This window comes from Ovis canadensis, chromosome 21 (genome assembly GCF_042477335.2).
Source record: "Ovis canadensis isolate MfBH-ARS-UI-01 breed Bighorn chromosome 21, ARS-UI_OviCan_v2, whole genome shotgun sequence".
Taxonomy (NCBI): domain Eukaryota; kingdom Metazoa; phylum Chordata; class Mammalia; order Artiodactyla; family Bovidae; genus Ovis; species Ovis canadensis.
The window spans coordinates 47,461,264-47,484,537 of NC_091265.1; the positions used below are offsets into that span (position 1 = coordinate 47,461,264).

Here is a 23,274-nt window from a genome sequence, read left to right on the forward strand (position 1 = left end):
CTGAAGCTCCAATACTTTGGCTACCTGATGTGACAAGCTGACTTACTGGAAAAGACCCTGATGGTGGGAAAGATTGAGGGCAAGAGGAAAAGGGGATGACAGAGGATGAGATGGTTGGATGGCATCACCGACCCATGAGTCTGAGCAAGTTCTGGGAGAGAGTGATGGACAGGGAAGCCTGGTGTGCCACAGTCCATGAGGTCACAAAGAGTTGGATGTGACTGAGCAAGTGAACAACAACAAAACATTATTTTGCAGGTGAGGAAATGAGAACCCAGAGAAGAGATGCATCGTGTCTTCCTTCCCCAGAAGCTCATTTTCAGGCTCACGTGAGTCATGAGATGATTGCTTAAGAAGTGGGGTCCAGATCCTGCAGGTGTTTCTCTAACTGTAGGGTTCTCTCCATTACAGCTAGAGTTTAGGGTTTGAGACTGGATGTGGGGCGAGCCCCTGGGACAGGATTCACTCCAGCTGTTACTACACCATTGAGTAGTCTGAAGACTGGGCTCACTGTTTTGTCACCAGTGTCTCTTTCTATCTTGTCCGTGTGCAGGGGTGATCTGTATCTCGTTGCCTTAGAGACTGTCAGAGCTGGCATCTTTGTTTATCTGCAGAACACTCGGTGGTTTCTGAAAACAGGTGTGGCCTGGTTGAGCAGAGCGCAGCCACAGTCTTTTTTTTTTTTTTTTCTTTTTCAGAATTTGCTTTGACTCTGGTGGCTTTTACCAACTTTCCAAATGTCAGTCAGTCTCCCTCATAGGCTGTTTGTCAAGTCGTTGGTAAACTAGTCTCTTAGCTGTTTTTCTCTGTATTTTGAGAGATGCAGTCCTAGATAAACAAAAAAGCTGGTTTTGCTTATGGAAGCAAAAACTGGTTCTAAGTGACAATTGTGTGTTAGTTGTGGCCTTCACATGGCAATTCGTCCTGGTCCTCTTGCCCGTAGTGTGGCTTCTGAGGTAAATTACATGAAGAAAACCAGTTCTCATTTGGTAATCTCCGGTGGGTTACAGAGCTGGGGAACTGATCCTGTCACGGACCACCATATACATAGCCCCACTGGTGAGCTCATGACCAGTAAAGGTATTAAAAGTACATTAATACTGGGACAAATTAAGCAGGAAAAACAGACCCTAATCAGCTATGGACATTTCACTTAAAAAAAAAAAAATAGAAGAAAAAAAAAAATCCAAACAAGGGACCATCTGGAGAGAGTCAAGAGTCATGAAAATCAGCAAATACAGAAACAGTTGGAGAAGCTGAGTATGTTTTGCTAGAGAAGAGATGTTTTAAGAAAGCCAAGACAGCTAACTTCAAATATCCAGGAAAGAACATACAAATGGACAAGTAACCATATTCGTTAAAGTGCCAGAGGGCAGAATGAGGTCAGAACATAGATTTACAGCGTAAGAGGGGTTTGAATTCAATTCCTTGAAGGCAAGATGTTCTCACAAGGGCCCAACTAACAATAATGGAGACACAGGAAAATTCCTGTCCCAGCAGCAAATGCCTGATGGCTATTTGTCTTGCTTCCTGCACTAGGAAGGAGATTGGATTCAACCTCTAAGGTCCTTTGCAAAAGTAAGATGCTATCTGTCTAATTAATTGCCAGTCATAGTCCTAGGTACTGCCCTGGGTTCTCATCTCCCTGTCAGTGAAATTTGGATTCAGTTCTCCCTAACTCTTAGATAATCGAGGAGATTCATATCTTTAAATCAGTCGTCAGCAACAATACTGATGGGAGAGTGATAAATTCCCAGACCTTCAGTCTGATTAATTAGAGCCTCAGAGGCTTTGTTGCAGAGAAGGCAATGGCACCCCACTCTAGTACTCTTGCCTGGAAAATCCCATGGACGGAGAAGCCTGGTAGGCTGCAGTCCATGGGGTCACTAAGAGTCGGACACGGCTGAGCGACTTCACTTTCACTTCTCATTTTCATGCATTGGAGAAGGAAATGGCAACCCACTCCAGTGTTCTTGCCTGGAGAATCCCAGGGACGGGGGAGCCTGGTGGGCTGCCGTCTATGGGGTCGCACAGAGTTGTACACGACTGAAGTGACTTAGCACCACCAGCAGCAGCAGCAGAGGCTTGATAGAGGAAAATTGAGGGGAAGCAGGGGGCCAGTTGGAGCTGAGCGTTGTTGATACCCACCAGGCAGGTACCCATCTCTATCTGCCTCCTCTAAGGAAAAAGTAATTCCCATTTTTGGTTGTTTGCATTTGGTTGGGGATGTTTCAGCGTTCAGTGGGGAGTTTTGTTTGTCTGCTTGTTGGCCTGGAGTTTAAAAATGCATCAAAAGAAACCCTTGGGTGGCCAAGACATCTTTGTCTCTCTTGTTGGTGAGGCTTGAAGCTACACAACCTGCAGTCAAGTTTTGGTGTCAGCTCAAAGCCTTCTGCGTTGCATGGCCTTGCTCCTCACTGCTCCACTTCTCTGAGCCCCAGTATCTCATATCTGACAAGTGGTAAGCACTCTTTCACAAATTTAGAAGAATCAAATGAGGAAAACACATCGGAAAGCACTTCATAGGGTTTGGAAGCACCTTTCCACATTGAGCTAGAGTTATTCAAATTTTCCCAACTGTGTGTTGTGGTCAGTGTAAAACATAAAAAGCTCATTTTTCACTCCTTGCATTAGACATCTTTTTTTTTTTTTCCTTAGAAAAAAATACTTCTTGGGCTTCCAATAAGTTCTAGAGAAAGACAAATGATTGATGAGAACCAGATGTTGGGAAAGACAGAGGGCAGGAGGAGAAGAGGGTGACAGGGATTGAGAGGGTTGGATGGCATCAGTGACTCAATGAATGTGAGTTTGAGCAAACTCCAGGAGGTAGTGAAGGGCAGGGAAGCCTGGCGTGATACAGTCCATGGGGTTGTCAAGAGTTAGAAATAACTTAATGATTGAACAACAACAACAAATTGTTTTGAGTCTACACTTGTAAGTTTTTAAAAAAAAAAAACCACATGGTGAGTATCTGGAAAATTAGGTCTTCCTCAAACTCCCAAGTCCAGGCTGGCATAGATAAGCAAATAGGTGATTAGCAGGAACTAGCGACTTAGCAGCAGCAACAGCAGTGGGTTTTAGGGCTTCCCTGGTGGCTCAGAGGGTAAAGCATCTGCCTACAATGTGGGAGACCTGGGTTCGATCCCTGAGTCAGGAAGACCCCCTGGAGAAGGAAATGGCAACCCACTCCAGGACTCTTGCCTGGAAAATCCCATGGACTGAGAAGCCTAGTAGGCTGCAGTCCGTGGGGTCACAAAGAATCGGACACGAAAGAGCAAGGCTGACAATTCAGGTAATTAACCTGAAATTTATAGGGAATGGAGATCCCAAGTTTTCAGTCCCTTGTTTCAATTATTTGTGCTAATTAATTACACTGGACATCTCATCAGTATCTTTGCTCTTAGGGGACAATGCTCACACAGAGTCTCTCCCATGTCACGCAGTAGAAAAGGTAAGGCACTTCACAGGACAGGATTTAGCAGAGCTCCTCTGCTTGGGGTAATGAAAGCTTGTGACCCTGCCATGTTAATCATCTCTTCCAAAAAACATTTTGTTGCTTGATTCAGGCCTTTCCTGCATAACATTGAACCTGTTTTTTGTTTTCTTTCAGCACAATCATAAGAGATAAGTGGCCACAAAGTTCCATTCTATTATCAAAGGTGCTACTGCTGTCAAACGTTACACTTCTCAATTGTGGCAACGAGACACACCCTGGAAAGAGAGAGTTTTACACTTTTGCAAGAAAACAGAGAAACCAAGATGTCTTGTAATATCTCATACGCATCATGAAAAACGTGTACTAACCTTGAGAACCCAACTTAAGAGCAAGCAAGAACATGCTGTGAAGACTCAGAGAAGTGGGTCCATCCAGATCCACGTTCCCCCTTTTTTTTCAAATGGACCCCTGAGCCTTTGAGCTACTACACACAGCTAAGCTTCACACCTGAGTCTCCCATCACCACCTGCTCTCAGTACTTCAGGCTCAAATTTCCCGACATCAGATTCGTCACCAAGAACCTTCTTGTGGCCCATTCTCCTAGGGCATCTTCTCTAAGGCGCATTCTTTAGCGGTAGGAACTAATTCTGCCAAGCCATCCTGTTCATTAACCTTGAACGTGATATCCATCCTGGGGACCTGCTTTGTGTGTAATTTCGGAAGATACCATCTTATGCGAAAGGAACAATTTCAGTTGCAGAAATGTCATACCTATTGGCAAGCTGGCAGACAAGATCAGTTGTTGACAACACCTTGAGGACCTGCGGAATCACACCGTACAGAAAGCTGCGCAACTTGCCCTGGCGTGGATTCTGTGTGGGAGAGGATACGCTTTTATTCTGTCATAAGGTCCTGGTATGGTGGTTCTGTCAAAGGAAAGTGGGTCACTGTGCTGATACTTTCGGCACGTCTCAAGCCTGTGGAAGTGTGAGACTGAATTGAGGGTGAGGTCTCCAGAACTTTACCCAGGACTTTAGGAACAAAAATAGAAAACCATATCTTGGTACACAAATGCTCTCAATTTCGTTTCCCTCTCTCTCTCTCTTTCCTCTCGAATCTATGAAACACTTTCAAAGTTGTTTTCAAGGTGTTTTCAAACACTTTCAGTGACAAATGACAACTCAATGATAAACTGAGTGCTAAATTGATACATTTGGCCATTCAATCATTTGCTAATTAAATTTTAGCTACATAAGCATGTATTTAATCAGTGCTTCTTGAGCATCTACTATACACTAGGCTGCATTCTGCTCATCGAGGATACAGGGATAACAAGGCAATGCCCTGCCCTCTGGAAGCTTACACTCTACTGGACAGATACAAAAACAACAGCAACAAATGAAGGTGCAGTCTCAATAAACCCTGGGTACAATGGAAACTTGTCTTTCCAGGTGGCACAGTGGTTAAGAATCCACCTGCCAATGCAGGAGACCCAAACAAGAGACTTGGGTTCAATCCCTGGGTCAGGAAGATGCCCTGGAGGAGGGCATGGCAACCCACTGCAGTATTCTTGCCTGGAGAATCCCATGGACAGAGGACTCTGGCAGGCTACAGTCCAAAGGGTCACAAAGAGTCGGACATGACTGAAGCAACTTAGCACACACAAAAAGTTCTTATGGATCTGGCTTAAGAGTCCCACAAGAATAAAAGAACAAGTGAAAGAACTGGGGATTATTTCCAGAAATTCGCCTGGGCTTCCAGCACCCCATCTTTATCTCTTACAATTGACCTATCTCCCCTTTGTTCTTGGTGACATAACCTCCACCCCTGCCCCCACCTCAGGTCTGGGAGCCACGGGATGGACCAAGTCATAGGTTGAAGGCAGAAGAGCCTGCAGACAGGGCAATGGACAGAGTGGAGTGTGTTGGACTAACTGGCGGCATCAAACGGAGTCCCAGAGCAAGTAACTTCCACCCTCTGTAAGTAAACTTTTTGTAAATTTCTTTCCTTCATTTTTCCCTGGCAGGTCTTTTATATCTTTTACTGTCCAGAAAGTGAAAGTGTTAGTCGCTCAATCACGTGTGACTCTTTTCGACCCTATAGACTATAGCCTACCAGGCTCCTCTGTCCATGGAATTCTCCAGGCAAGAATACTGGAGTGGGTTTCCATTATCTTCTCCAGGGGATCTCCCTAACCCAGGGATCAAACTCGGATCTCCCACCTTGCAGGCAGATTCTTAATCACCTGAACCACCAGGGAAGCCCTGTCCTGTCCAAAGACCGTTGGAAGATCACCCTCAGTGTTTCTCAGTTTGGTCCCTAAGAACTGAAAATTCTTTTTAGCCATTGTCACAATAGACCGGGACACTTAAGGTGGATTTTTTGTGAAGGAAATTGGCCTACAAGTTCCTGTGGATCCCAGCCTAAATCTCAGGTTCATTTTGTAGAATCGTCCCCTCCCTCTGGACAGACAAGCTACAGTTTTGACTCTTCGGCTCACTGCCAAGAACATTCCCACATCCTGTGCCTTCCTCCAGGAATGTTCTCTCCACTTCTCCCATCAGTCCTGGCTCAGGGAACTGGCGCCTCTGTCCACTGTCACTTAGGTCTGGTTTGGGTCCTTTCATGGTATGAGATCATGGTACCAACTCCAGTTTTAATTGCATATTTATTGGCATGAATATGTAATTAGTACATTAATTGTCTCTCTAGGATGCAAACCCCAGAAGAGCAGAAACTGTTTATTTTCCTCACTATTGCATCCCCAACACTAGCATGTGGTTCCCTTTCCCAAGCTATTTGTTGAATGAGAGAATTTTTGTCCCAATTCATTCAGTTTTATAGATACATAAAACTTTTTAATTAAAAAACTTTAATCAGAAAGTTAATTTATACATTGCATCATCAATCTTCTTTACTAAAATAAAATGGAAAGTTACCCAAGACCATGATTTTCCTGAAATACTGCCAACATGAGAGTCTTTAACCAATTACTCTACCTTCTGAGTGAGACTTGGCCTGATAGCTGTTCCTTAAACATAAATTCTTTGGTCACTACTCTCTATACCTCTTCACCTACTTTAAGCTTTTTCCTTACCATTTATTGATATTTAAAGAAGTTTGTCTATTTTATTGTCTGTCTCCTACTGACAGAACACTAGCTCCATGAGGGAGGAAATTTTGACTTTTTTTTTCACAACCACATTCTCAATGCCTAGAGCAAAGCTAAGAACACATTAAAAACTCAATAAATATTTGTTATTAGATACTGTATCTCAACTCAGCACAATTAGACTCACCAATTCAGGTACTAATATATTCTCAACAAAACCATAAATACCATTAAAAAAAAAACAAACAGAGATCTTTGCTCTGATGTGATGGGTTTTACAGACTGCTACTGTCCAAAATAGTAACCACCTGCACACATGCTTCTGAACTCTGAAATGTGAGCAGCCCAAATTGAGATGTGCTGCGAATATAAAATATACACAAGATGTCAAAGAAGCCATACAGAAACAAGATTGCAAAATACCTCATGATGCAGTTTTCTATTGACCACACGTTAAAATAACATTTTGGATGTACTGAGTTAAACGAAACATATTCTTAAAGCTTTTTCTTACTTTTTAAACAAGGCTACTAGATAATTTAAAATTACATATGTGGGTCAATTATATTTATACTGAACAATGCTGTCCTTGAATATAATACTCTCATGCCTAAAAATATTTGGGGGGGTGCGGGCAATTTAAGGATGCAAGCAAAATGTAAAGAGCCCAATCTCTTAATTCTCTTCCAAGGAGTTCATATTACTTGCAGGTAAGGAAGGAAGATTTTAGAAAATAAATTCACTTTTACATGAAGTTTTTTTTTTTTTAATGTGGACCATTTTTTTGGTCTTTATTGAATTTATTACAATATTGCTTCTGTTTTATGTTTGGCGGGGGTTTGGCCACGAAGCATGCAGGATCATAGCTCCCTGACCAGGGATTGAACATGCACCCTCTGCATTAGATGGTGAAGTCTTAATCACTGGACCACCAGGGCAGTCCTTACATGGACCTTTAATTCTGTTCTTTACCAGGTATGAAACAGAGGAATTTTGGTAGAACATAGAGTGGACTTGGGAGTAAGATGATGACAAAAGGACTAATTTATTTTTCTATTATCTGGCACACAATCATTCCGATTTTCTTGGATTTGGCTGAGTTCACAAACAAGACTGACCTAGTTTGTCTCAATTTTTTTTTTTTTTTACTCTTGTCATGTTTCAAAGTTATAGTTCTCCTAGAAAGATAAAAGTTCTTTAGAGGTGTTACCTCTGTTTGACAATCTGGACTGAAAGTTTATTTTCTCATTGGCTACTCATCTAAAAAAGAGTGGATTACTTCAAGGAAGAAAACATCTGTCAAATTCATCAGTGAGTACGGCATAAATGAGTGTGTATGGGACTTGTCTAGAGGTAGTATACTCAACACATTCGTAAGAACTTTTTCCACTGGTCAGTAGGGTTTTAAGATGATTATACTGAGCCTATCTTTGAAGAGGGCAACATTTTGTGTTTAGTGAACGCATAAACAGTTCATTTCAACATCATGTGGGAAGTTCTCTGATAAACAGAAACACAGGATACCATGGGTACAAGAAAAAAAAAAGAAAAAAGAAACAGACTCTGCTTGGTTAAAGTCTCTGTGTGTGCCTGTGTGTCTTGTCTGGTAAGGATGGTGGGAGAGTTAGTTAGGGAGGAACTCGTAGTATGGCTCCAAATACAGATCTATGTTATTGATTGTTTAATAATTAGACCTTTCTTGTTTATCACCATCTCACGACAGATGTGCTAGATTAGTTTGAAAGTGATGATTTCTTGCTTATCAGGACTTTCACTCTAACTGTCCCAAATGGTTTGTGCTAATGAAGACAAAGGAGATCAAGGGGATAAGACAGCTGTGATGAAGATTCTCTGCACTTCTTTACTTTCTAAGAAACTCTGCCATCCAAAAAGGGAAACTCTCTTCCTTAACTTCGATGCCATGGTGCTGTGGTTATTCTGCCAACCACCCCTGTCCGTCTGTTCATCCACTCAAGCATCTCTCTGAGCATCTGAGATGATCTGAGATGGCTCTGAAGAGAATTGTGGTCTTGCCTGCAGGATTCCCCATGGGTTCATCCTTGGAGGGGTTGAAAGGTCTTTTATTTGGTAAAAGAAGAGGCCACCTTCTCAAATGTCTAATAGAATGTGCAAACATTGTCATCTGCATATCCTGTTAAAAATGTGTGCAAATTATTCCTTCAATCAAAAAGCAGGTCTGGGTTGAGCCACCTGCGTCACACAGCAAATTCCCACTTGCTATCTATTTTACATATGGTAATATATATGTTTCCATGCTATCATCCCAGCCCCTCCTTCCCCTACTGTGTCCACAAGTCTGCTCTCTATGTCTGCATCTCCATTGCTGCCCTGCAAACAGGTTCATCAGTACCATCTTTCTAGATTCCATATGCATGAGTTAATATACAGTATTTGTCTTTCTCTTTCTGACTTACTTCAGGTAGATGGGAGGGGGCTTCAGGGCACAGGGGACATATGTATACCTATGGCTGACTCATGTTGATATATGGAAGAAACCAACCCAATATTGTAAAGCAATTATTATTCAATTTTTTAAAAATGAAAAAAAATTACATGATATTAAAAAAACACAAAACAGCTGTGGACCCAGCTACAGACTTGAAATGTAAATTGTTGAACTTCAACTCCTCTCCAAATCATAGATAAATGAATGAGTATTCAAGGTATTCTAAATTTAATCATTTTTATTACATAGGATTATTGGAAAGCAACAGGCCTACTCTCCTTCCCCCAGTACAAAATGTCTTTTCCTAAGTTAAAGTTTCAGGCCACGTTCTTAGCTTATGCACAACATTTAATATGGTTGAAATACATATAATAATAATAATGTTATTACTGTAATTAATAATATAATTATTATTATTCTACATTTTCCATTAAGCCATTGTTAACTAGATAATTCATTTTGTAGTTCAATGACCTCCTTACATCCAAAAATCCATTTCAATGGAGTATGTGGGAAAGATAGGTTTCTATTTGATGAAAAAACTATGACCCATCATATTTCTTTTCACTGCCTTGCCTGCCAGACTGCCCTGGCAGAGCTAACGTTCTAATAAGGCAGCTGCATCAGACCAGGTCAGTATTTCCCAAAGTGATGCCCTGCAGACCACCTCTGAAGATGTTTTTCACAAAACACAACTAACGGCAACAAGTATGAGAAAAGAGATTTACGATTCCACTAGCATATTAACCATCTTAAGAGGCCCAGCAATCAAAGCCTGAATTTGGTTTATCCAGCCTCTCCTAAGGTTATTTGATTACAGAATTCTGCTTTTGCATAATTATCTTGAAAGAAAGTTGGGAAAGCCTGACCTAGGTCATGGAATGACTTTTTCTCTCCCTCTTCTAGAGGGATTATTTTTCTACTTCGGAATCTACTTTTTACATATATATTAGAAAGCACAGATACTAAATAAATTGTGAGTGTGGGTGTATCTGCATGCGTCTTGCTGTTGCTGTTAAGTTGTGTCTGACTGTGTAGCCTGTCAAGCTCCTCTGTCCATGGGATTTCCCAGGCAAGAATACTGGAATGGGTTGCCATCTCCTTCTCCAGCGGATCTTACTGACCCAGGGCTCAGACCTGCGTCTCCTTCATTGGCAAGTGGATTTCTTTACCGCCGAGCCACCTGGAAAGCCCCTGCATGTGTATATGTGTATATACAGAAACACACAGGAAGGCATGACTTCTGCTTTATCCCCCTATCTCTAGAGCTATCTGCTCCATTTGTGTGTTGTGGTGTGTATGTTTATTATGTAGAAGACCTCAGTTTCAAATTGGCCTGCCTACCTCTTGATCCCCTGTCTGTTCCTGGCAGGATCTATGCTTGAACAGGACCTGTACATGCCTTCTAGGGAAAACCCAGAGCCCTTCAGGAAGTGGTCTAAGATGATGTGATGTAGTAGCTGGTGAGTTTCTTTCTGAGTCAGGGCTGCCTCAAGGGGGTCCCCAGGAATTGACACCACTCCAAAAAGATGCAAAGATGTTAGTGCTGAGGTCATGACCGCCCCTCGCTTAGCTAATGACCCTCCAGGGCTTTTCCCAAGCCACTGAGATTAAGAGAATCTAAACCAGATTTCAGTCCAGGTCCTCCTCTCTTGCTGAGCACTTCCTGCTTCTCTGTTTTTAGTGCCTCCCTGGAGCATCTTGGGTTGCCTGTTTCGGGCTTCATGTGCTTCCGCCACGAAAGGCACGTGCTACATTCAGGGCTGCATCCTAAAAAAGTCCCCCCACCCCAGGTTCAATTTACATTTTCTCCTACATCCTTTTCATGAAAAGTCTGAGTAAAAGGATGATTGGAGAGTACCACACGCCTGGCGCAGCCCTAATGAAGCTGGTTCACATGTTTCTAGACCTTTGCTCTTCTCCATCATACTTAGTCTCAATGCTCATCTGCAAAGGCTCCATGTGGTAAGGCTATTTGGGGCTGGTTCCTATAGAAAAATACTCCCATGCTGTTTTGTAAGGACCCAATGTATCTGTCAAAGGACCCTAGAACTCATGTGCGTGCATCCTAAGGTGCTTCAGTCATGTCTGACTCCACGACCTTATGGACTGTAACCCATCAGGCTTCTCTGTTCATGGGATTCTCTAGGCACAAATACTGGAGTGGGTTACCATGCCTTTCTCCAGGGGATCATCCCAACTGAGGGATGGAACACACATTTCTTAGAGCTCCTGCACTGGCAGGCAAGAACTCTTGACATTTAGTCAAAACCACACTTAATTCAAGCAAAAATCATTTGCAATTTGAAATAACCGCTGCTCTCCAGGGTACTGACATGGACCATTATTTTTTCTACCAACCTGCATGTGTTTTAAAGGCAGAGGTTCTATGAAGCAGCGTCTGCATCCTCATCACCTAGTAAAGCTCAGGTATATACTTACTAATTAATAAACGTGTGTTGGGTAAATTAAAAAATAAAATTAGCATTAGTTACTTGAGAAACTACAGAAGATTCATTCACTTGGGAATGCAAAATCAGGGCCCGAATGATTTGGGTCACCTGCTCTCATATCAGAAAGAGCTTCAAGGCTAATATGTATCTCAACCGCTGCAACTAAGGTACATTTCTTCTGCTGCTGTCCTCTGTGGCAATGGAAGGCAGATGTCACATGTCTGAATGGACCCTGTATTTAGACAACACCAGACAAACAAGAAATACAGAAAACCTCCAGGCATATTCCTTTCAAAGTTTTTTTCTGTTACTGAATTTGCTTCTAAGATTTTAGAAACACTGGCAAATTTTTCCTTTGCCAGCTGCTGTCTGGAAATTGCTACCTTGAGAACTTTACATCCTGGAACTTCTCTCTAGCACATTCCAGATAATTCCAGCCCATTTATTCTAGCATTCTTCTTTGAAAGTTGGGGAACATTTGGTCCAGTGAAAGGCACTGGAATGAAATAAGATCCAGCATACAGGCCCCCTGTGCAAGACTGACTTCCCAACAGTGCCCTGTTTTCTGGAGTGAATCTCACATTAGAAAAATAAAATTAAAATCAATGTTTCTAAAAGCCCAGCAAACCAGAGTCACCTGGAGAGATTATTAAAAGAGTATGTTCTACCAGAAAAGTCAGTGAAATCTGAATAGTCTGTAGGTGAGTGAAGAGTGATGTGCCACGGTTATGTAACAAATGAATATTAGGCTTCTGGGTAATATCCCCAAATAACTGAAAGCAGGGATTCAAATGGATATTTGCACACCATGTTTATAGACATACCATTTACAGTTGCCAGAAGGTGGAAGCCATCCAAGTAGTCCATTGGTAGAAGAAAGAATAAATGATGTGTGTGTGTTTATCTGTGTGTATGGATTATTACTCGGCCTTTAAAAGGAAGAAAATTCTAACACAGGCTACTGCATGGATGTACTTTGAAGACATTATGTGAAGTGAGATAAACCAGTCCCAAAACAGCACATGTTGCCTGATTTCCACTTATATGAGGTCCCCAGACTAGTCAGATTCATAGAGACAGAAAGTACCGGATTGGCCAAAAAGTTCGTTTGGGTTTTTCTGTAAGATCTTAAGAATGGTGGTGTGTCAGGGGTCGCTCTGGGGCTGGAAGGCAGTGGTGGGTTGTTCTTTAATGGAGAGAATTTCAGATTGGGAAGATAATAGTGCTCTAGAGACGGATGGTGATGATGCTAGTACAACCATGTGAATCTATTTAATGCCACTGAACTGCATGTTTAAAAATGGTTAAGTGGTAAACTGCATATCATGTGTATTTTACCAAAACTTTTTTTTTTTCAAAACTTTTTTTAAAAAAGGAAATTAACATCAGGGGAAATGGGATGAAGGATACAAAGAATTCCTGATGCTCTATGTGCAACATTTTTGTAAATCTAAAATGATTCTCCCTAAAAAGGTTTATTTTTAAAATAGCCATAAAAACACTATTAGGGGACCTCCCTGGGGACCCAGTGGACGAGACCTGGCCTCCAATGCAAGTGAGTGAGTGAGTGAGTGAGTGAAGTCGCTTAGTCGTGTCCGACTCTCTGCGACCCCATGGACTGTAGCCTACCAGGCTCCTCTGTCCATGGGATTTTCCAGGCAAGAGGTACAGGTTCAATCCCTGGTCAGTGAGCTAAGATCTCACGTGCCTGAAAGTGAAGTTGCTCATTCGTGTCCAACTCTTTGTGACCCCATGGACTGTAGCCCACCAGGCTCCTCCCTCCATGGGATTCTCCAGGCAAGAGTACTGGAGTGGGTTGTCATTTCCTTGTCCAGGGGATATTCCCGATCCAGGGATCTAACCCAGGTCTCCCACATTGCAGGCAGACGCTTTAACCTCTGAGCCACCAGGGAAGCCCCTCACATGTCTAGTGGTCAAAAAACCAAAATCTAAAACAGAAGCAATATTGTAACAGATTTAGTCAAGACATTAAAATAGTCCACATCAAAAAAAAAAAAAAAAAAAACCTCTAAAAAAAAGAAAACAAACAGACGAACAAAAAACCCCACCATTGGGCAAGTAGATGAACACACCAGTATCACCACCAACAAGAAAAAGACATTTCTGGCCTCTACTCTTAAATGTATCAGAACGTCTGGAGTGGGGGTACAGGGGTATAACAAGCCCTATTTTTAATAACTTCTAAAATTTAAGAACGACTATTTTTAGGATATTCCTAGCAACTGTTTTTCAGATTATCTTTTTTCTTCCTGGCTCTTTTAGTCAGTGACAGAACGAAATCTACACTGAAACTGCTGGACAATCAATTTCTTCTGTGGGTTTTGCTTTGCCACTGAGAGCTGAATAGGGGCCACGGGGGTTGTGTATGATCCCAGAACTAATGGCGTGGCCAGCTGTCCACCCACTTCCCTGGATCCTATGTCCAGAGCCCCTGCTTTCCCTCCACTTCCATGTCTTGACCTTGTAAAAAGAGGCTCCAGTCCCAAGAAACTAAGTAACCGTGGACTGACTTGGTCATGACCAAGCCTGTAGCTCTCTCTGCCCTTCCCTAGGTTTAGTGACCCCTTTCAACAAGGGTCAGAGCCAGATTTGTAACTGAATACAAGAACAATAGGCAGGAGAAGGTGACAAGAATGTCCAGCCCTGCTGCATTGCTATAAAGCCTTCCTTTTCTGATGCTACACCCCATAAAAAGAAAGAAGGGTCTTCGGCATGTGAGGCTGGGGGTCTGAGGCCAGAGGGCCGGTCATTTCCTGTGTGACAGCCCTGTCACTTTCATCTCTTGCCTCCGTTCACCATTTGTCAAGGGACAGAATTAGAAGGAAAAGACTCTAAGGGCTTCTCCAGCTTTGAAACTCTGTGACTTTATAAAGGACTTCCCAGGTGGTTCAGTGGGAATGCAGGAGATTCAGGTTCAATCCGTGGGTCAGGAAGATCCCCTGGAGAAGGAAATGGCAATCTACTCCAGTATTCTTGCCTGGGAAATCCACGAGGTTGCAAAGAGTCGGACATGATTTAGAAATCGAGCGCAGCACTACTGACTAAAACACGACCATCCTGTCAGAAAATATTTGAATGGCCACACTCCTTGGGGGTAAGGCTTTGCAATTTTTTGCAGCTCGAATTTTTTAAATAAAGGTCTGGCCCTAGGATGACTCAAAGTAAGCTTCGGAAAGCCAGAAAATATGACTTAACTTTTCCACTCCTCTGAAGAGGGGGAGTATTGAGAGGAAAGTGGTATCTGGGAGGCAGTCAGAAGCGATTCTGTTCTTTCATGTGTGTGTGAATGGCTCCTGTCCCATCACTCATTATGCTTGAAGCAAAGGAAACTGTGACCAGAGCAAGCTGGGTGTTCAGAGGAGATGAGGGAGGTGGGGTTGTTGATGCCCCCTTGCTTTCTCCCCGCTTTTCTCCCAACCCGCCATTCCTGACCCTTTTTCCAAACAAAAACTCCCCTGGAGAAACTCATGATTTTGAGTAAGCTGACATGATTGTTGGAACTTTGGACTCTGGGATTCTAACAATTGGAAGCAGCCCAGCAAGAGGGAAAGCGGCCGCCTGCCAGGTGACCCAGAGGCAACAGAGAAGGGATGAGATAGCAATGCACCAAGCTCGGGACAGGGGGGCCCCCTTTGCTAGAGCTGCCCTTTACAAGATGAACCCAGTGATCAAAGCATAGCAACTTTCTTAAGTGTGGAGCCCCATACCGAGGTCACAGGTTCGAGGCCTGTAACAAGGCCACAGACGAGGAACCCAGAATCAAGTTCTTCTCGGAACTGACTGAGCCCCATCGCAAACACTGTCATGAGCCCATCTGATCGAAATGATCCTGCTCCTTGAGGCTGTATTAGGTAAAAATGTCCAGCCAGGTTCTCACCCTATAGTGCCCTGAACAATCACCTAATGCCACCCTTCCAGCAGGAATTTTCTTTGTCTTGAGTCTATAAAACTTGGCTAATAACCCACAAAAAGCATCAGCTCTCTCTGATCTCTCAGGTCAGCTGGCATTGTGCTTGCAACGCCCACTTTATCTCTGCTCTTTGTTCTTAATGGGCTTCCTAGATGGTGCAATGGTAAAAAACCCATCTGCCAAAGCAGGAGATGCAAGAGACCTGAGTTTGATCCCTGGGTCGAGATGATACCGTGGAGTAAGAAATGGCAACCCACTCCAGTATTCCTGCCTGGAGAATCCCATGGACAGGGGAGCCTGGCGGGCTACAATCCATTGGGGGGGTCAGACACGACTACGCATGCATGTCATCATTTGTTCTTAAAAAACTCACTTCTTTCTGAAATGCTGTGTCTGGAAATCCTTTTCCAACCCGCATACAGACCATGACATGAAGTCTCTCCAAACTGCCCTTCTTGGGCTCTCCCCATGCCTTCCGAAATCCTGCCCATCACAACTCCTGCTGCTCTGGTTCTTTTTTACAATCAAAGATGCTGCTGCCTGGTTTGTGGGGGCTGGATTTCATCCTTGCTGCTACCGAGACTGCTGCGATGGTTGGTGGGTGTCTTTCGGACTCTCACAATTACTAACAGGACACACTATTTCTCTGACTCTGGGGACCAAACGTGAAAACATTGGGCCAACCGTCTGTGGCTGAAGAGTGGCTCAGCCTGGGAAGAAGCAGGTAGCTGTTGACAATGGATGAAAGGCCTCAGCATCCCCCTCGCAGGAACAGCTACAACTTCCCAGGCACCGGAAGATGCCCAAGGAAGAGGGCCCAGCTCATAGGCTGGGACATGGATGACCAGAGGCCTTACCATGGGTTGTGAGCTCTCAATACGCCGAGTTAGAGCCTGTCTGTCTGTTTTGCATTTCAGACGTGGGGAGGCAGCCCAAGTGATAGTTACACATGGCAGCACCCTTATCAAATCCCCCTACTTATTGTCTGGGCAACCTTGGGCAAGTTACTCACCCTCTTCAACCTTCAAGTTCTCCATCTATGAAACAAAGTTCAAAATACCTCAATTCAAAGTTTAGGAACCTGGGACTTCCCTAGTGCTGCCGTGGCCAAGACCCCACACTCCCAGTGCAGGGGGCCCAGGTTTGATCCCTAGTCAGGGAATTAGACCCCACATGCTGCAACTAAGAATTCCCATGCCGCAACAAAAGATCCTGCATGCCGCAACTAAGACCTCGTGCAGCCAAATAAATAAATAAATAAAAACATTAAAAAAGAGTTGAGGAACCTGGAACATCACAGATGTTCAAGAAAGGCATTTCCCTATGTTTCTGTGTGACCCTTGATAATTTTGTTTTTTCGGCTTCTTTCTGGAAAAGAAAATGAATAACTTCTTTTCATGAGTAGCCATCTTTTGCAGTTAGGGGAAAAACAGTTCCCTTGCCACGGCAACTTTCTTGATGACTGATTCCGTGGCTAACTCCCTGCAGATCCTGATCCAGTCCGCTTTCTGCTCTTTGCCTCAATTTTCTCATCTGTGAAAAAAAAATTCCCACCACCTAGCATCTTCAGTTCAACTGAACAAAATTCCCTGAGCTGCCCACCACACCCAGCCCTGGATCCTACATCTTCTCCCAAGTACGAGTGATTCTCAGGGTTTCCTGTGTCCGGGGTCATCAGATTCTTAATATTGAGTGTTGCACCATCAACAGTGTCAGTTAGAGTTTACTGAGTATGGCTTTGGTCATAAAGATCAGACCCAGATGATTTTTGCCCACAACACTATTACGATCTAACCCTGCCTCCATCACAGGTTGCTTGTCTTTCGAGTCAGACAGAATTCTTATTAGAAGAAAAATAAGAGCTTGAAAAGCCTATCAGAAATACCACCAGCTACAGCAGCCCCAGAGTGGGCTGCAAGGACAGCCAGCTCTCCTCACTCTGGTTTAGATGCTGGTGTGTGTGGGGTTCTGCCTGTGAGCTCAGAGGTGGAGAGGTGGCCAACAGGGAATATTTATATACATATATTTATAAATGCCTCAGCATAGAACCTGGCTCAGTAAAAATGCTCACCATGGGAGAAATTGGTCTTCATTATTGTTATTAGCAGAGGAGGAGAAATAGCCAAAGGTGGACATCAGCCATCAGAGTGGAGACTTCCCTAGTGGTCCAATGGTTAAGACTCCAGGCTTCCAATGGAGCCCTGGTGGGGGGACAAAGATCCTTCATGCCATGTGGCCAGAAGAAGAAAATTTTAAATGTCTACATTAAAAAATAAACAACCAAAGTGACAAGATATGAGTTTTTCTAGGCCCTTCTCTGTGTCTGAAATGCACCCTCAGGCCTCCCCCCTGGAAACTCAGGCAGGGCCCTCACCGGCTGGGGGATCAAAACGGGGAGCCGGGGAGCCTAGCAACGCCAGTAGCCCTGAGAAGGCATACGGGGGGCTGAGCATCAGCTCTGCGCAGAACGCACAGAGCATGCCAGACCGCTCGCCGCCCTCATACTTGATCTTATCGGCCCCGCTGGGGAGGCGGCGTGCATGTGTCAAGGGGTTCGTGCCTGTCATCATTGTGGTCGCCCCAAAGTGGAGCAGGCAAGGTAACACTTGAAGCCATTTTTTGCAGAGAACTGCACAAACAGCCGCGGCTGCTGACAGTCAGTGGTTCCAAGGCAGATGGAGAAAACACCCACAGATGGTAAGGGCTGCAAAGAAACACCACAAGACACAGAGCAACATACACACATACACACACACACACCCCAAAACCAAGTTTAACCCCAAAGTCTCAGCACACCAGAGGGTCGGTTCGTGTGCCCATAAACAAGCCAAAAATGGAGACGGAGGGCTGGCTGGATGGCAGAGGAACTGGGGCACTGAGGTGTCCCCACAGAGGGATGAATGCTACAGGGCTTCCTTTGGGGAGGGTAGTTCTGGGAGGAAAATAAAACCGACAGTTCTCAGGACTTGAAACTGAGAGTTTCTACTTCAGAAAATCGAAAACAATTTCTTTCTGAAGATGAAGTTCAATGGAGAAAGAAGGGTCCAAATTCAGGTCTTCAAGGAGGCGATGGATGGATATTTTCAATCTGTTAAACAGATTATGTATCTTTTTATAGAAAGATTGTATATACAGAAGTTGGGTTGTTTTTTGCTTCTAGAAGTAGAAAGGCAAATCATGACTTGATTAATTAGCCTTTGAAATGTGTAACTGTAGGCTTGCTTCTCCTGAGCGTTTATCTACTTGGCAAACATAGCACCAAAGTGAATGAGGCATACCTTGTCTTATTCTCGTATAAATTTTTGTATCTAGTAGGGGGAGAAGACATTAAGAAAGTAGACACTGAAATACATAGTTACAAATGTTGATTTTTATTTCCCAGAGACTGTGTAGTGCAATGAGGGAGAATATCTTATTTTTATGGGAAGGTCTGAGACTATTAAATAAGCGTTTTAAAACCAGCTATTATGTATAAAATGTACAGATACATAGAAATACCTGAAATATGACCCTTACTTTCCAAGAGCTCGAAACTTTTTTAAGGGACTAAGGCGTGTTGATACATAAAGAATTGTAACATTTGAAAGGAGGAATGAGAGATTTAGTATTAAGTTATTTTAGAAGCTACACTTTTTTTTTTCCTAGAAAAGAATGCAAGTTGACTTTGTGCTACAGAGATGCTTGCTTGTTTCAGTTATCTAGGTCTGGGAGGGTCTTTATCATTGAGATTAAAAGATGTAAAAAGCACCATCATTGGCCCTGTGGAAACCACCCAACTCATGGGCTCAGCATCTTCAAGCTGAGGTTCTCAGACTTTAATGTGCGTATCCATCTCTTGAGGATTTGGCTAAAATGCAGATACTCATCCAATTGGTTTGGAGTGAGCCCTGAGATTTGGCACTTTGGGTAACAATTGCCCAGATAATGAGGATGCTGGATCACATTTCAAGTGGCACAGTCTTAAAGAGAGGAATCAAATTCTGCAACATGAAGTTCAATTCGCCTTTTTTATTTCACTTAAATTTACTGAGTATCCACCACGAAGTTGGCTCATATGAAGCATTCACCACCCCTTCCTTACTAAAAAAAAAAAAAAAAAAAAAGTGTTCACAGACAACTAATTTCACAGATTGCAATTGTTTGGAAGCTGGGTAACCATTTTATATCTGGTGTAAATACTCAGAGAATCTGTGAAAGGAACTCAACCAAGATGGCAATGTCAGTATCCAGACTTCTGGATCTGCTGTCTCTGTCAATGTTTTCTCATGGGTGGGGAGCATATATTGATCCAGACATAAATTTATATGGCAGGGATTGGTCTGGAACTCAACACAGCTGTGTTTTGAGACTAGAGATCTCTCAGTCACTGTCAGGTGGGACCCTTCTTCCAGAGCACGGCGGGCTATTTGCCATCCCTTCCAGCTCTCCCGCCATGTCCTCCCCCTTGGCCATCTCGAGGGCAGGCTGATGAGCAAGGCGAAGGGCTCACTGCTGTCCCTTCCCACCATGACATTTATCACCCCAATGAAACTTGACACAAGAATTGTCATTTTTGTGAGAAGACGATAAAACTCATTTAACCTTTCCACTCCATAGGCCGCAAGTTCCCTTGGGGCCTAGTGAATCCTGGTGAGGCCTTCGAGAAGAGCAGACTCAAGTTACATGGGATATGCTGATGCTGGCCTCTCCTCTTCATGTGAAGCGCTCACTTCTGCCCAGTCATTTGCAAACTTCGCACAAATGGAATTTCCAAACTCGGGTTGGAAGAAAGCACCTTGATTTCCTCCTACTCACATCGTGAAGAACATCAAAGGCTTTGATAAATGATGAAAGGAGGTAATATGCTAGGCACAGATGAAACCCTTCCTCCACTCCATTCGGACTGTCAGGAGAGTAATTGATGCGTCTCCCAGGTCAGCAATAGTTTCTCATCACCAACGCCTGGTGTCCTGTTGGGAACTGACCCTGTCATTTCATCTAATTCTCCGTTGGTAAGAAGCAGTCACTGTCAGAGCCTTGGCACTGGGGGTATCATTGTTGGCTTTTGGATAAATATTTAATATTCCTCAAATAAGAGATGATCCTGAGAGTATAAGAAGAATGGAACATTTTTTTTTAAAGGAACAGTTGAGACTTCCTTGGTAATCCAGTGGTTAAAACTTCACCTTCCAAAGCAGGGGATACAGGTTTGACCCCTGGTTGGGGACCTAAGATCCCACAGGTCTGGTGACCCCAAATCCAAAAACATAAAGCAGAAGCGATATTGTAACAAATCCTCATTAAAAAAAATCCTTAAAAAATAAAACAACAATTTTTCTTCATTTTCTAAGTGAACTGCTGTTTATATTATGTGAACTGACTCAAACCCAAACCAAAGAGGAGAGCCAGTCAGAGATTTGAGAAAACATTAGAATAAAATGCCTCCAGATATGCTGTTGTTCATTCTTGGGACAAACATTTTATGAACACTTCTCTTGGCAAGGCACTATTACAAACCCCTTTAGGGGGAAATACCCAGAAAAGGGGAGAGGAGAAGCTAAGATTTGAGAGATATAAAATGCAAAAAGGGGTGTATGATGTAGTAGAAAAAGCCTTGGGTCAAGGGTGAGGAATGCCCATCCTAGCTCTGCACTTAGCTGACTGTTAGGATTTGAGCAAGACTGACTTGGCTTCTAATTTCTTCATTTGTAGTTAAGAGAACTGGGTCTTTGGTAAGGCAAATGTTTCACAGCTTCGTGTGATTAAAACCTTCCCATCTTCTAAGGAAATTGTATATCACCCAATCTTTTATCTTACAGGTGATTGCTGTCTTGATATCAAACCACTCAACGTGCAAGATCTGGGCATGTGATGTGAGCTTCATCCCCAGTCTCTTTATAATATGTTCTGTCTGTCACTCCTTCACAAACCAAGCGATAATCTTACACAATCAAAAAAAATCCTGTCTAGATATCTCTGAAGGTGTCTACAGAGGGCATACTCTTTCCACTTTAAGAAAACAAAAACTTGTTAGTTGATGACCATGTTCTGAATAAAATTATACTCTCCCGTTCATTTTACTTTGAAATGAACTTGCATCTTTGGGGCAAAGCAGCTTGTGAAAAGCATCCTAATGGTACTCTGTGTCATTTTGGACTTCTGTGTTTAACAGGGTAGTCATGGAAAGAACATAGACATAATATAAAACTAAATTCAAAATTTGTCTGCTGTATCTTATTTAACTTTCATAATAATCTCATGAAGAAAGTTATGTCCCCTAATTTGTATATAAACTGAGCCTGGAGAGGTTAAATTACTTACCAAATACCACACTGCTTATGTAGAGTTGGAGAAGGAAACAGCTACCCACTACAGTATTCTGGCCTGGATAATTCCATGGACTGTATAGTCCATGGGTTTGCAAAGAGTCAGACATGACTGAGCGACTGCCACTTCCACTATGTAGAGTAGAGATAGGACTTGGACCCGGATCTAATTATTTCAAGTCAACTCTAGATGCCTATCTCAGCTGACTTACCTATAAAGATGCATCAACAGCAACTAAACTAAAGTTTTGTAGAGTTCAATGACATGATGTGTATAAAATGTTTAATTCAGATCTAATGGCATAACAGGTACTCAAGCTTCTTTGCCTTCTCCAATGCATGGCATGTAGGTGCCTACAGAGGGCATGCATTATTTCTGAAATAAGGATCTCACTGCAGCATGGAAAGGAGCACAGAAGAAGCAGTTGGATGGGGCTTCTCTGGTGGTCCAGGGATTAAGAGCTTGCTTTGCAATGTAAGAGACACAGGTCAGGAAAGATCCCACATGCCTTAGAGCAACTAAGCCCGTGCACCCCAACTACTGAAGCTGGTGAATGTCCTAGAGTTCATGCCACGCAACAGGAGAAGCCACCGGGATGAGAAGCCCATATACCGCAACTAGAGAAACCCACACGCAGCAACGAAGACCCAGCACAGCCAAAAATAAAAATAAATAAATAAATAAAAGTTTTTTTTTTTTTTTAAGAAAGAAACAGTCAGATGAACCCTTCTAAGACCTTTCTCCAAGTAAGTTATCTTTCTAAGGTTCCTGTTATTACGTTCGGAAGGCTTTGTGCTTATGAAGCAGATATGGACTGACATGGGTGGGCCAGGCCAGGCCCCGTAGTCACTCCACAGCCTTGCATCTGTTGGGTCAGCAGGTTCATGCCTCCAAACAGTCTGAGCACCCTTTCTGGAATCTGGGCAGGAAATGCACGCCCCACCCCTACCCGGGCCACTCTCTCCAAGAGTCATGGGTGATGAAGGTGTTTCCTGCCATTCTGTACAGGACAGAGAGTCACTTAACCTTGCTTTCATTATCAGTGGAGGAGGCGGCGACTGGACCTCCACCCCCTAGGGCAAGCAAACTGCCAGGACCGGCCCTTTGGCATCACCCCGTCTTGGTTGCCAGCAAGCAAGCCTGTCACCTTCCTGTTCTATCTACACATGGTGTTTGCTTCCTTTGACGTGGATTCTTACACTCAGGGTAGGAGGGATTTCTCGAAAAACAATGTTTGTTGTCTGCCTCTGATTCCCTGTCTCCCCACCCCTTTCTCTTTCCTTTTCAAGGCTCCAGGAATTGCTAAATGGCACGTCCTGAACACCCAATGCTCTCGGCTAAAAATACCCAAGCATATGCTTATCTGCACTGGTACTTCCTCTCCAGGGACCTTACAGACGTTATCTCATTTATCCTTAAAAACACCCCAAGAGGTAGGATGTGGTCAAACAGTGCTCTTCCCAAAAAGTGAGGAAGGCTTTAAGAGGAAAGGTCAGCATGTGAGTTTCTATACTGAGGCCCAGCAGACAAGCTCAGGTCTTAACCTTCTCAGCTTACGATCCCATCACG

At 43.3% G+C, this 23,274-nt stretch overlaps 1 long non-coding RNA gene across 1 annotated transcript; it reads left to right on the top strand.

Annotated features, from left to right (window-relative positions):
* The first annotated feature begins 246 nt into the window (after positions 1 to 246).
* Positions 247 to 21,597, top strand: LOC138426731 (uncharacterized). Its single transcript, XR_011251731.1, has 4 exons — positions 247 to 329; positions 3,611 to 5,415; positions 19,996 to 20,390; positions 21,198 to 21,597. It is a non-coding gene; the product is annotated as an uncharacterized lncRNA (long non-coding RNA).
* Positions 21,598 to 23,274: the final 1,677 nt, after the last annotated feature.